Source organism: Notothenia coriiceps, unplaced genomic scaffold (assembly GCF_000735185.1).
Source record: "Notothenia coriiceps isolate Sejong01 unplaced genomic scaffold, NC01 NC01_scaffold00003304, whole genome shotgun sequence".
NCBI lineage: Eukaryota > Metazoa > Chordata > Actinopteri > Perciformes > Nototheniidae > Notothenia > Notothenia coriiceps.
In genome coordinates, this window is record NW_011336005.1 from 1 (window position 1) to 12,284 (window position 12,284).

Genomic DNA, 12,284 nt, shown 5'->3' on the forward strand with positions numbered 1-12,284 from the left:
AAACACTTCAGAGACGTGTTTTTTATATATCTGAGACCTATAATATATTGATGAAAAACAGTATAATAGGGGACCTTTAAGACTTTCTAAGCTGTGTCAGGATCAAACCAGGTTTCATTGCTGCGCTGTCAAGTCTGTCATCTTTTCCTTAGTCAGTGCACTGTCATCTAACCCCCTACCTATCTGTGTACCATTGAGTAGCACTCACCTCACCACCACGGCCCTGTGACCTTGCACTTCAATGTGAATGGAAATGTTTCTGCTGACACAAAGGTTCTTGTATGTAGAGATCTACAGGCATTAATACAGCCTATTCTCCCCTCATTGCTTTTTATTTGACACATTCCTCTAGTGTGGCCCCTTGTTGAACATCCCCACACATTCACAGCGTGTCGATGGATTCCCGGCGTGATGACAGGCGGTGTCATGACTGTGAGCAGTGGGTGGTGGGTGGTCAGGACCATGAACTGTCCGCAGAGGGGAGCGTAGGCAATAAGGCCGCTCAACACCTCGGGATGAGAGTGATTCTTAAGGCTACTCCAGCCACCTTATGAGCTCATAATATTGATTAAATGAAATCCACTGCCTGGTTAACGCTTCTCCTTCCACACTAATGTCCTCTTTTAACTCACAATCCAAAAGCAATTAGGCAGAGTCAGGGAGCATATTATTGGTACATTTGTCTTCTAGAGATGGGAGGATGTTACAAAGCCAAGCACAGTTCAAACGCTACGGGTTGGGATGAGTTTTTTGGGCTCCAGGTGACGCTTCAATTGATGTACCAGTGTCAGTGAACCTCAGGTCAGGCAGGCCCCTCACTCCTGACCCCTGTGAGAATGTCTTAATTACAACATCACCGCAGTGACACTGGATACCTCTGGCTCACTTTCACCGCTCCGTACTCACTTCTTACAACCCGGTGTATCATGCAAAATTCAGGCAAGGATGCTTTTCTTTAGATGACTGTTATTGTTCCTTACAGAGGATGAAATTAAGTCAGTCAACCGACTGACCTGGTTTCACTGCCCTTATAGTTGGAATAAATGAGCTGGAGGAGAAGCCACGAAACTACTCACAAGTCAGTTTATACAGCAGAACAGGCCTCTTTCAGTGCAGTTTGTCATAGTATAACAACACAGGTGTTACTGATAATGATGACTGCTTAATTCAAGTGTCCCAGTGAGCCATGATTGACAGTCAGCCAATATAAAGAATACCGACATTTCTTCATTTTAAGATAGTAACACATTATTCAATCTTGAATGTTATATTTCAAGAAGGTTGAATGATTTTTTACATATAAACAAATATATTTGTAGTTGTTCTTACTGGCTTTTTTGGCAACTTGCAGACCTTTTTTACACAGCGGACATTTAGCATAAAACACAGGTGTTACATTAACAATGACTCAGTTTTATTATGTGCCCCAGTGACACCTGGAACTGATTGACTGTAAATGAAATGCAGCCACTAGAGCACAGGTGTTATTAATCACAGTAATACACCTGTGCTTCAACCTCTACGAAAAGGCAAAATATCTCCTATGAAAATTGGTTATTAATAATGCACACACTGGTGTGATAGCCCCATGTCAATATAATTTAGTTTAGCATTTTGTGCATTAGCTGGTTGGTTATCCAGGACAGTGGCAGTTAGTAGCTAGATAATCTGGCCAGATATCAACATGAGACTTGATCTCACCTCAACTGAAACGCCTGTTAGTAAACGGCTCAGTGCTGTTACAGTGTGCTTAAAGGCAGCTTGACTGGAGAATAAACTACATTAACCTTTAACTGTTACTAACACACAACCCACATGTGGCTGTCTGACGTCAGTTTGTGACTCAGCAATAAAACATCTACAGTCGTTCACCAATCTTATCTCTTTGAAGTAATGTGCTATGAGTTTTTAAAGCAGATTGAGTTTAACCAGCAAGATTATACAACTCTTATTGTCTTCAGGCAAATACTGTAGATTAACAGAAGCTCAGATACGAGGCAAGTGTCATCTTTTGATGGAATTTAAGTTGAGAAATCAGTGATTTGGCTTTTGTAAGAAAAAATAAAGAATTGTTTTCTCGACTTTTTGGTCTGAGTGCTCTTGGCTTCCTCACGCTGTAACGTTGCCCAGCTCAGAACTTCTCTCTCAGCTTGCCCAAGAGTGCCGTCTCTGCCAATATAAAATGCTCTGGGTAATAGAAGTAATGGAGGAAGTAGGGCAATACCCACTCTTCACTCAAACTGAATATGAATGCTTTAAAAGCTTGGAAGGAGCATTAGTTTGATTTCTTTGGCAAAAACAACTTCAGGATGCTGACTCTCCAGTCTGATTGATACATGTTTCTTTAAAACCGTAGTGGGAATAATCTTTTTATGTTGAGCCCAGTAGAGCCAACACAATCAAGCTGAAGTGGTTTTACCCCGACAGGAAAGTCTGATCTGAAGAAATGATTTGGTCTTTGAGTCAGGGAGGAGGGAATGTAAAACCGGCCAACTTATGTTTGTGCTTGTGAATTTGAATGTATGTCCTTTACAACTATGAAGGTCCTTGAAAGTGAGGAGAAAGCCCTTTTCCTCAGCTTACATGACCTAACATGACGTGATGTGTATAATGTACTGTACACTGTGCGTTGCTTCGTTTTAAAATGTTTCGCTCTAGTTTCCTATAAACCCCACGTGCTGCGGTCGTACCAACGCCACATGGTTTCATTTTCAGTTTTTAATAATGGTCACACCTTTTCAACATCCTCTGTGCTGTTCACTCCCTAAAGTCATTACCTTCTGTTATTAGAAAACACAGGTGTTACACCTCTTTCGTCGCCGGAAGACAAAAATAGATTTTTACCGATCTCTGCTAACACGCATATCTCAGTGTGCTTATTCTTCTCTTTTGAATTATTGAGCTTTTCTACAAGAATATGCCTCAAGGAGCTGCCACACCAAGCTAGAGAAGAAACACATAGACATGATTCAGAATGCCAAATAATTACTCATCGTTATACTACAAATGATTAAATACCACAAACAACCTTCTGATATCAGCATATGTCATAGTTTCTGATAAGAAAGAGAAGAACTAGTTGTCTCTTTCCTGAAGTACTTTGAACTGTACTGAATGGTAATGTGGAATCAACCGGGACCTTCACTACCTCTTCTTTATCAGGTATTCTTCAGAAAAATGACTTGTACTTATTTTTGATAACCTCCTGATCCCTAATATTCATAGTGCCCCATTTGAATCTATAATCTTTTAACTTCAACATTTGAATTAAACATACTCCTTACCAGCCTAATCAAGCACTTTCATTTTGTGACTGGAATAATTGAAAAACCTTATGTGTCTGGTTTTGCGTACATTTTTCCACCATTAAAGAACTATTAAAGTGATGAAGGATAACTAACTCAGTTAACTGTCAACACCTGCTGGCTCCACACTTTAACAACCAAGCCCAAAACGTATCTCTGTGTGTGTGTGTGTGTTGTGTGGTTGCATTAAAAAAAGGGGGGGTGACAATCTCGAGACATAATGACACCCTTCTATCCGACCACTGTGGACGAGACCCTCCTTTCGTTGTACTCAAAAAAGTGGGTCCTTAAAGGAGAAAAAGTGTCAAGTCAAGGAGAGACGTACGTGTGTGTCCAATACTGGCTTGGTGTAACTGACAAACTTGTTCTGGTGACTCCATTATAGTGTAAATGTGGCTTACACCACTTATTTTGAAGCGAAAGATGCACACACTCTTCACATCAAGGTCGCAAAGTTGTAAACCGAGATGGATTTGAACATAGACCTAAGTAGATGGCTGTCTAATGTATCGGAGACAGACCTGTAAAAAACACCTGACAACTTCCTACCTACTTTTTTTTTCAAGGTTTAGCATCCACTCCATAAAGACCCGAGATTCGCCGCTATGACAAACTAGTACGTGTCTCTGGGAGAACAAAACCCAAATTTCTCTTCCGTTTGTACGTTGGCAATATTGAGTTCGAAGTGGACCTCTTACTCTGTTTCTTTCGATCAAGGGATCCCAAACCCCGTCTACTGCGGCCATCCTGCCACTGTGTGTTCGTGTTAGGTGTTTGCTTTATGAGGTGTTTGTCGTGGTCAAACGGTAAATTACATTTATGTCTTACTTTGTGTCCCGACACTCCTCTCCTTGAGTGCAGTGGGTGGTCCTAAGAATAAATATCTCGTTTTGCGTTTTTGTTGCTCAACACGAGCTCTTGACATTTACCTTGAGTCGTCTTACGTTGTACTCATACCGACTGGATTCGGGAAATAACCGTGGACCACAACTCAATTTCCTCTACATTTCTTCTGAATAAACGTATCGAGTACGAGATATTAGGTTTCGTCAATCAGTTCTCCTCTATAAGTTGGTAGCTTGTCAGACCCTACAAGTAAGTATCAGCAGACTAACTCAGTTAAGTCTTAGTACACTTGTTAACAGGTCGTGCCTTGTACTTACGTTGCTAAGACTAATATTAAATCCAACGAATTCATACGACGAATAGTTACAGGTCGCCCAAGGGTTGGAAAAATGAGTCTAGACTTATTAGTGTTTTACAAAACGCCGAGTTGTAGTACTTGTTTTATGCCTCCATTATTACAAGCTAACCATGTAAGCTTGTAACTGTGCGACATTTAGGTATCATTTCAAATTCCTGACAATATTCCATTCCTCCTAGTATTCCTGTCTCCAATATTTATTTTATTATAGAAAATTACTTATACAAAGTGTTGAGTATGTACTAGAATTCACGAAACCGCCGTTTACATTAGACACCTTAAATTAAATGTGTGGGAAATTATGAAAACTGCCGGGGAACCCTACAATCTACCTCTGACTCAATTACTATGAAAAATAAAAACCAACACCATAATACCTAGAATTAAGATCTACGTGTACTGACTAGAATTCACGAAACTTTGTTTTATGGATTGGGTGGAAATTAATTTTTTCTTTTTACATTCCATTCTAACAGAGGTATTGCATATTTTTTTTTAATGTCTCTTAGAATCTGAAAAAATTTGATAATCAAATAAGTAAGGAACACCTTGTATAATCCCTACGATTAGACAAAAATCCACCATTACAATCATTGTTGATAGATCTTACTTATTCGTAAAAAAGTGGGGAACCTGATACTCTCTAAGACGTCCATGAAAAAGAGCACAGGTCATTAGCCTTTAGTACTAAGACATACACGTCAGACGAGAGAGCGACCCAAAAACCAAGTGCAGACCCTTTTCTATATCATTATAAAAAATGTTTCCGAGAATTAGGTCCTGGTTACAAAAGGTGAGTTTTCTTCGTCCGGATGCTAGGGACACCCTGGACCCCCAGAACACCCACCGAAAGGCCGTCTGCCCCCCCTACTTCACAGTGACCTGCCTGCTTCTTCTAGACGGCCAGGTCGACACTTTTCCCCCCCCCCCCCACTACCCCCCCCAATAGTAGAGAGGGGCTGTCTTANAAAATACATTTCTTTCAGATTTTTTTTAAAGGTCACCTAGTATGCAAAATCCACTTCTCCATGTCTTCTATACATAAACATGTTTCCCCTCTGTGTAAAGAGATTCTGAAAGTTTCAGGAAAAAAGATTCTCTCTCCTTTTGTCCTGATCCATTTATATAAAAACCTGTCTGAAAATGAGCTTTTGGCCACTTTATGATGTCATACTGATTTTTTGGCTTGTAACCATTAGCCAATCTCCAACCAAGGTAACCCCCCCGTACCTTATCACCTGAATCTCCTCCTAGAGCACCATTGTGTTCTTTTTAACCAAATATCTCTCAGAGGGGCGTGGGGAGTGGCTCCTTATTTTCATCTAAAGTAACAGACAGAGAATCAGAACTTTGGAAACAGGGCTGAGAGAGAGGGGATTATGGGATGCTACAATGCATGATCTGTTTGGTATTTGGAGCCAAACACTCCAGAGACATGTTTTGTATATATCTGAGACCTATTATATATTGATGAAAAACAGTATAATAGGGAACCTTTTTTAAATTAGAAATGTCTCAATTAATTTTCTAAGGAAATATATGACATGTGGTGGTGATGGATTACAGTGGAAAAAAAATCACCTTTATTTCTGGTCACTTTCCTGTGGTAATACTTTGAACAAGAACTGTTCTGATGTCTCTTCCTTGTTTGTGCACTCACGTGCTTGTGAGTAACATGCTTGTTGTGAGGCTTGAAAGTTGCAAAAAAAAAAATCATATTCAAATTATCCTGGCGGCCATGTTTACTCATTGTCTTCCACATATTGGTTAGCTGGGAACATAGCTGGTGGATCTCACGTAGCTAGCTCCTTCATGACTGGATGCTTGCGGCATGTCATCACTTTCTAGGCTGTTTTTCTTTAGTCCATAACAAGCATTCCTCTGAAGTGAAAATGCCTGTTCCTGCGTTGCTCGGATAAGAAAACAGGCCTGATAAATGGCCTCTTAAAAATCAGCCTGGTTCTTGTAGCCCCCTGTGACCGTGGGACACAATGAGGACCATTCAGCGGGTCTGAGCCGCCGAGACCAGGAGTTCTGCTGCAATTTAGGCCATTCAGCTGAACCCTGCCTTTGTGTGCACGTTGGAATGAGCTGCCTGCATAGGAAGAGCAGGGAGGGGCTGTTGACTGGTTGCACTTGAGAAGATGACGTGTTGTGTGCACTGCTTAGGGGAGGGGGTCCACCTCTCAGCTGAGCCGGGGGTACGAGGTCATGTCTGCTTCTTCCCAGGAACTGGCCTACCTGGCTGTCATCCCCCGCCGCCTGTCAAGCACTTTGTACAGAAGTTGTTAAACAAACCAAAATTCCACAAGGATTCTGTCTTCACCCGTGAGTTAGTAGCTGGGGGTCCAGGCCAAAGTGGCATTTTTGACATTGAAATACAAATGGAAATTATTTGCATAACCTCCCTGTCTTAAGTTTTGAAAAGGGTGCACTCACCTGACTTTTTCAGACCTATACTGATGCCTTGGACCCTAGTATCGACCAATACTGAGTACTGACCCAATACTACTGTTTAATTAATGATTTAGTCATTTTGATCCCAGGCTTTGAAAGAGTATCTGAGGGACTAAACCTCTGTGGACTTAAAAAAAAGAAACTTTAAGACAGATCTTTTTAGTCTGGCTTTTACTTTACATGCTCTACTGTGTTTATGTGCGATCACTCAGTATGTGCAGACTGAGAGCTCAGATGATTGCCAGTTGCTTCCTCTCTAGGCCAATCATACAGTTAAGCATCCATCCAGCATTCAGATGCAGCCGAAGCAGGCTCTGTTTTCACATGAGATTGAGGGCCCTCAACAGGGATGACAGCACTGATATGGACCAGGTCTATATCAGCCGTCCATCTTCTTGACCCCAGCCATCAGTGACAGCGTGTAGGGCAAAGCCTGATGGATCCTTGTGTAAGACTCTCCTCCCGATCGCTGTGGAAAGGGATCACTACTCTCTGTGCTATGTTTGAACAAGATACTCAGCAAACTGTTGTTTTTGTTAAAAGTCAGGAAAAGTGCTTATTTTGAGTCAGATCAGAGACGTGTGATAGACTTCCTCAAACTCAGACTCATGTGGTGCAGAGCTCTTGTTTACAAGGTGGAGGTCTGCACTCACCAAAAGAGGAATTAGTGCTTTACACACTGATTGTGAATCTGAAATCTCTATCCAGTTTCACAGCTTTTGACTCCCTCAGGCCCGACGCAGCGTGCTTTGGTAACACCTTTACCAAATGTTACAGCACTGCAAATACGAGGAGGCAATATGTTCAAAATGATCACAGCTTCATCCCATCAGTATGCTAACAATAATTAGAATTTTTAAACACCATTTAGAGCAAAAAGGTTTTACTTCACTGGACAATTAACAGTCTTGAAACAGGGGACGATAAAATGCATTATATATCCTCCTCAGCCAAAGCAAATTGGGAACATCGCAATGACGTCTTCATACTGTGAATTTATAGTGATTCTTATGCAACACAATGCTATCATAGCAGCAACTGTGGGCCATCATACACGCTCGTCAGCGTTCTGTAACAATATCATTTTTGTGAAGATGGATTGTAAACCTTTAAACCTTCCACCATCATTTCTCACTAGAGTCTAATAGCTTTTCATATGTATTGTATTTCTCTTGTTAGATATCTGGGTAGTATATGCTTCTGTTTCGTGCTCAATAGGTCAGAATCTAAAATGCACAGATCATCTTCCTCGTAGCTGCGGAGCCAAGGCCTCCGGTCCGAGCAGATGGTTGGGTACTCTTGGCAAAGGTCTCTATGCGTGTTTGTGTGTCACATAGTATGTTTGCATGCACAATTGTGTGTGTGTCATAATACTGTTTTACTGTGAATAGTTAATGATGGCTGCAGTCCTGTTTCCTCTTCCAGACCTGTACTGTAGTAGGCTGAATTATTCACACGCTCTCATTAAATATCAGGACTCCCTCACGTAAGGGTGGAGGTGTGTGTTGGTGTGTGTTGTTGTTTGTGTGCGTGACTTCTTTACACTATCCAGGTAGAATTTGAAGCATGCATCGGGAAAGAAAGCCAACCTTTTGAATTAATGCAGGAGGTTTTGACGTCCCACTCATCAAACCTACAGACCTGCACATGTAGAAGATGCTCGACTTGTTGAGCAAGATCACATTTGATGTCAGGTAGGGCTGGGCGATATGTCAACAATGGTAGTTGATTAATAGTCCATAAAAAACATTCACATTGTTATTTCACTGTTATGTATTCCAGTACATCTGACAAAACAACACTCACAATTCCCATGCAAGACAGATGACTGCATTTTGTCAACAATAAAACAACGTCATCATATTGTCACAATATTTGCCCCCAGCGTGAGGACTCATCCTCAGTGTTACTCTGTTATTAAAGTTGACTCATGTAAGTTATGAAATAATGGGACAGTGTCTGTAGTGTCATAACGGGCCTTGCTTGAAGCATCCTCTCTTCTGAAGTGCCCTTGAGCAGGACTCCGAAATGCTGCTGACCTTGTGATCCGACCTTCCTCTGGAGGTGGGCAAGTTAATGGAGAATTTTCCTACAGTTTACAAATATAAGTGAACCATCACATCACAATAAACTACAGCTGCAACGATTAGTTGACTAATCGATTAGTTGCCATTCAGAAAAATAATCGCTAACTATTCTGATAAACGATATATCCTTATAATATTGTTAATCCAAAAATGGCAGGAAATGCAGTTTCAGGTATTCAAATATGGAGTTATTTTTACTTTCTCGGTTTTAATAGACTTCTTCTGACATTTTCTAAACCAAACAAATCATTTTAAATGTCATTATGTTCTTAAGCAAAAACCCATCAGTATCCAGGCCTGTTTCCTGGCTGTTGTAAATCTGAGTCACTGCATAAGGCGCGTCCTCCTTCGGGGCACATCCATCCACCTCGAAGTGAGAGAACCTGTTTTAACCTCCTGCCTCCCCGGGCTGTTAAATGATTTGAAAGCAAACTGTGACTCAGAAGTTTGGTACATCAGACCCCTTTCTCCCATTCTGTACAACTCCCATCTTCCTTAATTCCCCGCTCTGTTGAACAACCTGTAATCTCAATGGGGCTGACGCCACATTTTGAACGTTCTGAAGTTGCATTGCACAATCCATGTGGCTTTTTGGGCCTGCAATCATTCAGTCGGGCTGTGTCACACCAGGAAAGCTCACTGATTCTCACGATGATTTATAGCTTGTTGGCTGAACGATGAACTGACTGATTGCAACACAAAAATATAGCCTTGTTGTGTCTCTTGCTGTTGTCAGACTCAGTCGGAGCTGATGCTGCCCCTCCGATGTATCGCCAGGCTATATCCACTGGCCGGCGAGCCATGTGACTGGGCTAATGCTGAAGAATGCTCTTGTGAATATAAATAGACCTGGCTGGCAAGACACATTTGCTTTCATGCCTGAGGAGGAGAAAACAAGCATCTCTTTGACACAAAAGCTCCCCCATTATTGCATCGGAGGCCACCCTCTAAAAGTCCAAGAGTCAGTCCTAATTTTGTTTATATCAGCCAGGAGCAAATACTTCCATCCAACCAACTAGCTGGCTGGCTGCTACATATGGGTCACTGTTATGCCCATGGGTGGTGTGTGAAATACTGCAGCCTGTTGAGAGCTGCCCTTCTCAGCCTGCTGTCTGACCCATGGAGAAAGATGCTATAGGTATGCTAATTGTTAAAGCATCATACCAGTACATTTTTGGGGTTTTATGCAACCTTCAAATTGTGTATACTTCAAAATGATTGGTGAATAAACGATGCTTTTAGAGTGATTTCCCGTCTTACAGGCAACTATTGATTTAACTTCATTATCAAGTACTTAATCGGAGTTAATACTGCGCCTTGGCATACTGGAAAAACTAGCCAACAAGCATCTTTACAGGAAAGTTCGACTGATAATGTCTTTAATGTTGTTGAGCAGTTCAGACATGTACCTGTCAACATAATGCGTCTTAGACTGCCTTAAGACTTGGAGGCTTGAGGTATTTCTGATATTTGAAAGATATCGTTTTGTATACATTTATATTAACAATGGATAAAAAAATCTTGCTTCCACGTCATTTTTTAATGCAAAAAGGGATGATTTTGGTAACTATGATCAGGTAGTTACTCTTGAAATGACCGTAGCTCTGACCATAAAGAGGCTCTTTGTTGTTTCCCATGTCATTCACAGACCCTGTCTCTCTCATTGTCTCTGACCCTCACTCTCCCTTCAGCTGATGGACCACAGCTGATCATTACAGCCTTTTGAAGAGGGTGTGTGGAGCACAGGGTATTTTCTCAGCAACTGGTCAGTTTCTATATATGAAATGGCAGGCCTGCGTCACAGGAAGGGCTGATGGGAAACCACAGCTCAGGGGCACAGCAGTCCTGCTCTATATGTACAATGAAAGTTTCCAAAAGGTCACCTGCTTTCTTTGTCAGTGACTCGTTGGGTTGGTGTATTATGTTTTTGGAGTCATGCCTTCCATTTGAATAGGTCTCTATTAATTCTCGTGCGGTGCCAAAGGGTTATCGGAATATACCAGTGAGTAGAAGTCCTCAGGAAGCCCCTCTACAGGCCGATGTGTATCTCCCCTCTTGGCCCCTCAGAGCACATTGTGCTGCAGCTTGGCCTGTAGTCATGGACCCCTTCAATTCAACTCCTCAGAGAAAGAGGTAAAACAAAGGCTGTGAACACACATTGGCTTGGTGGGGCTTCAACCTCTTAATCTTTCAACAGTCGATAGCTCACATGCACTGTTGTATGTAATGCATTTGTACAGTCATGGTCTTTAATGGAAGCATTAGGGTTAATACTTTTGCACTCTTTAGTGTCGTTTCCTGGAGATTTCCTTTTTTTTGTTTGAAGTTGTTTGCGGTTAAACCCTGATATGTGTTGCTTTAACTATTTGTATCAGTGCACTAGATGTTGCAATGCTACAGTGAATTGGACTCATTAGATGGTTTGTGGAAGATAAGCCACATGTCAGTGTGAGTAGTGACAGCATGTCATCACAGTATTTCTCACACTGCTGTCAGTGGGAGGCCCTCGTCCTACAGCAGCTTAGTGTCATGCTCCAGTGACGACACGCAGTCAGTCGGCTGTTATTGTGAACAAATAAGCACTAAAGCTATATCTTAAGATTATCCAACTAAACCTTTCTACACTATATGGCCTGTAGATAGTATTGTGAAATAGCAAAGAAGATATGTGGTATCATCTATTTAGAAAGTCAAGCCCGGCTCTGCAAATGTCCATACTAAGAGAGGCAGGTGTTTGTTGAAAGTTTGTAATTGTGATTTTCAGGTAGTTCTTTAACATCTACCTACATTAGTAAATATTAAAGGTCACCTATTATGCAAAATCTACTTCTCCATGTCTTTTATTCATAAACATGTATCCCCTCTGCGTAAAGAGATTCTGAAAGTTTCAGGAAAAAAGATTCTCTCTCTTTTTCTCCTGATCCATTTATATAAAAACCTGTCTGAAAATGAGCTGATCAGATTTTGGCCACTTTATGATGTCATAATGATTTTTTGGCTTGTGTAACCATTAGCCAATCACCAACCCACAAACTGGAGCTTTATGGTTTGTCTAGTGGGTAAGATCGGTACAGAATAAGCGGAGACAAAGTCGGGACAAAGTTTTCACGACTAAGACCCCAGACAATGAAATCTACTTTTATTACTCGGTGAGGGGTGCGGGGAGACGATCTATAAACCAATTTTCTTGTGTTACCACGAGATCCTCCTCTAAGTCCACTACCCCCCCCC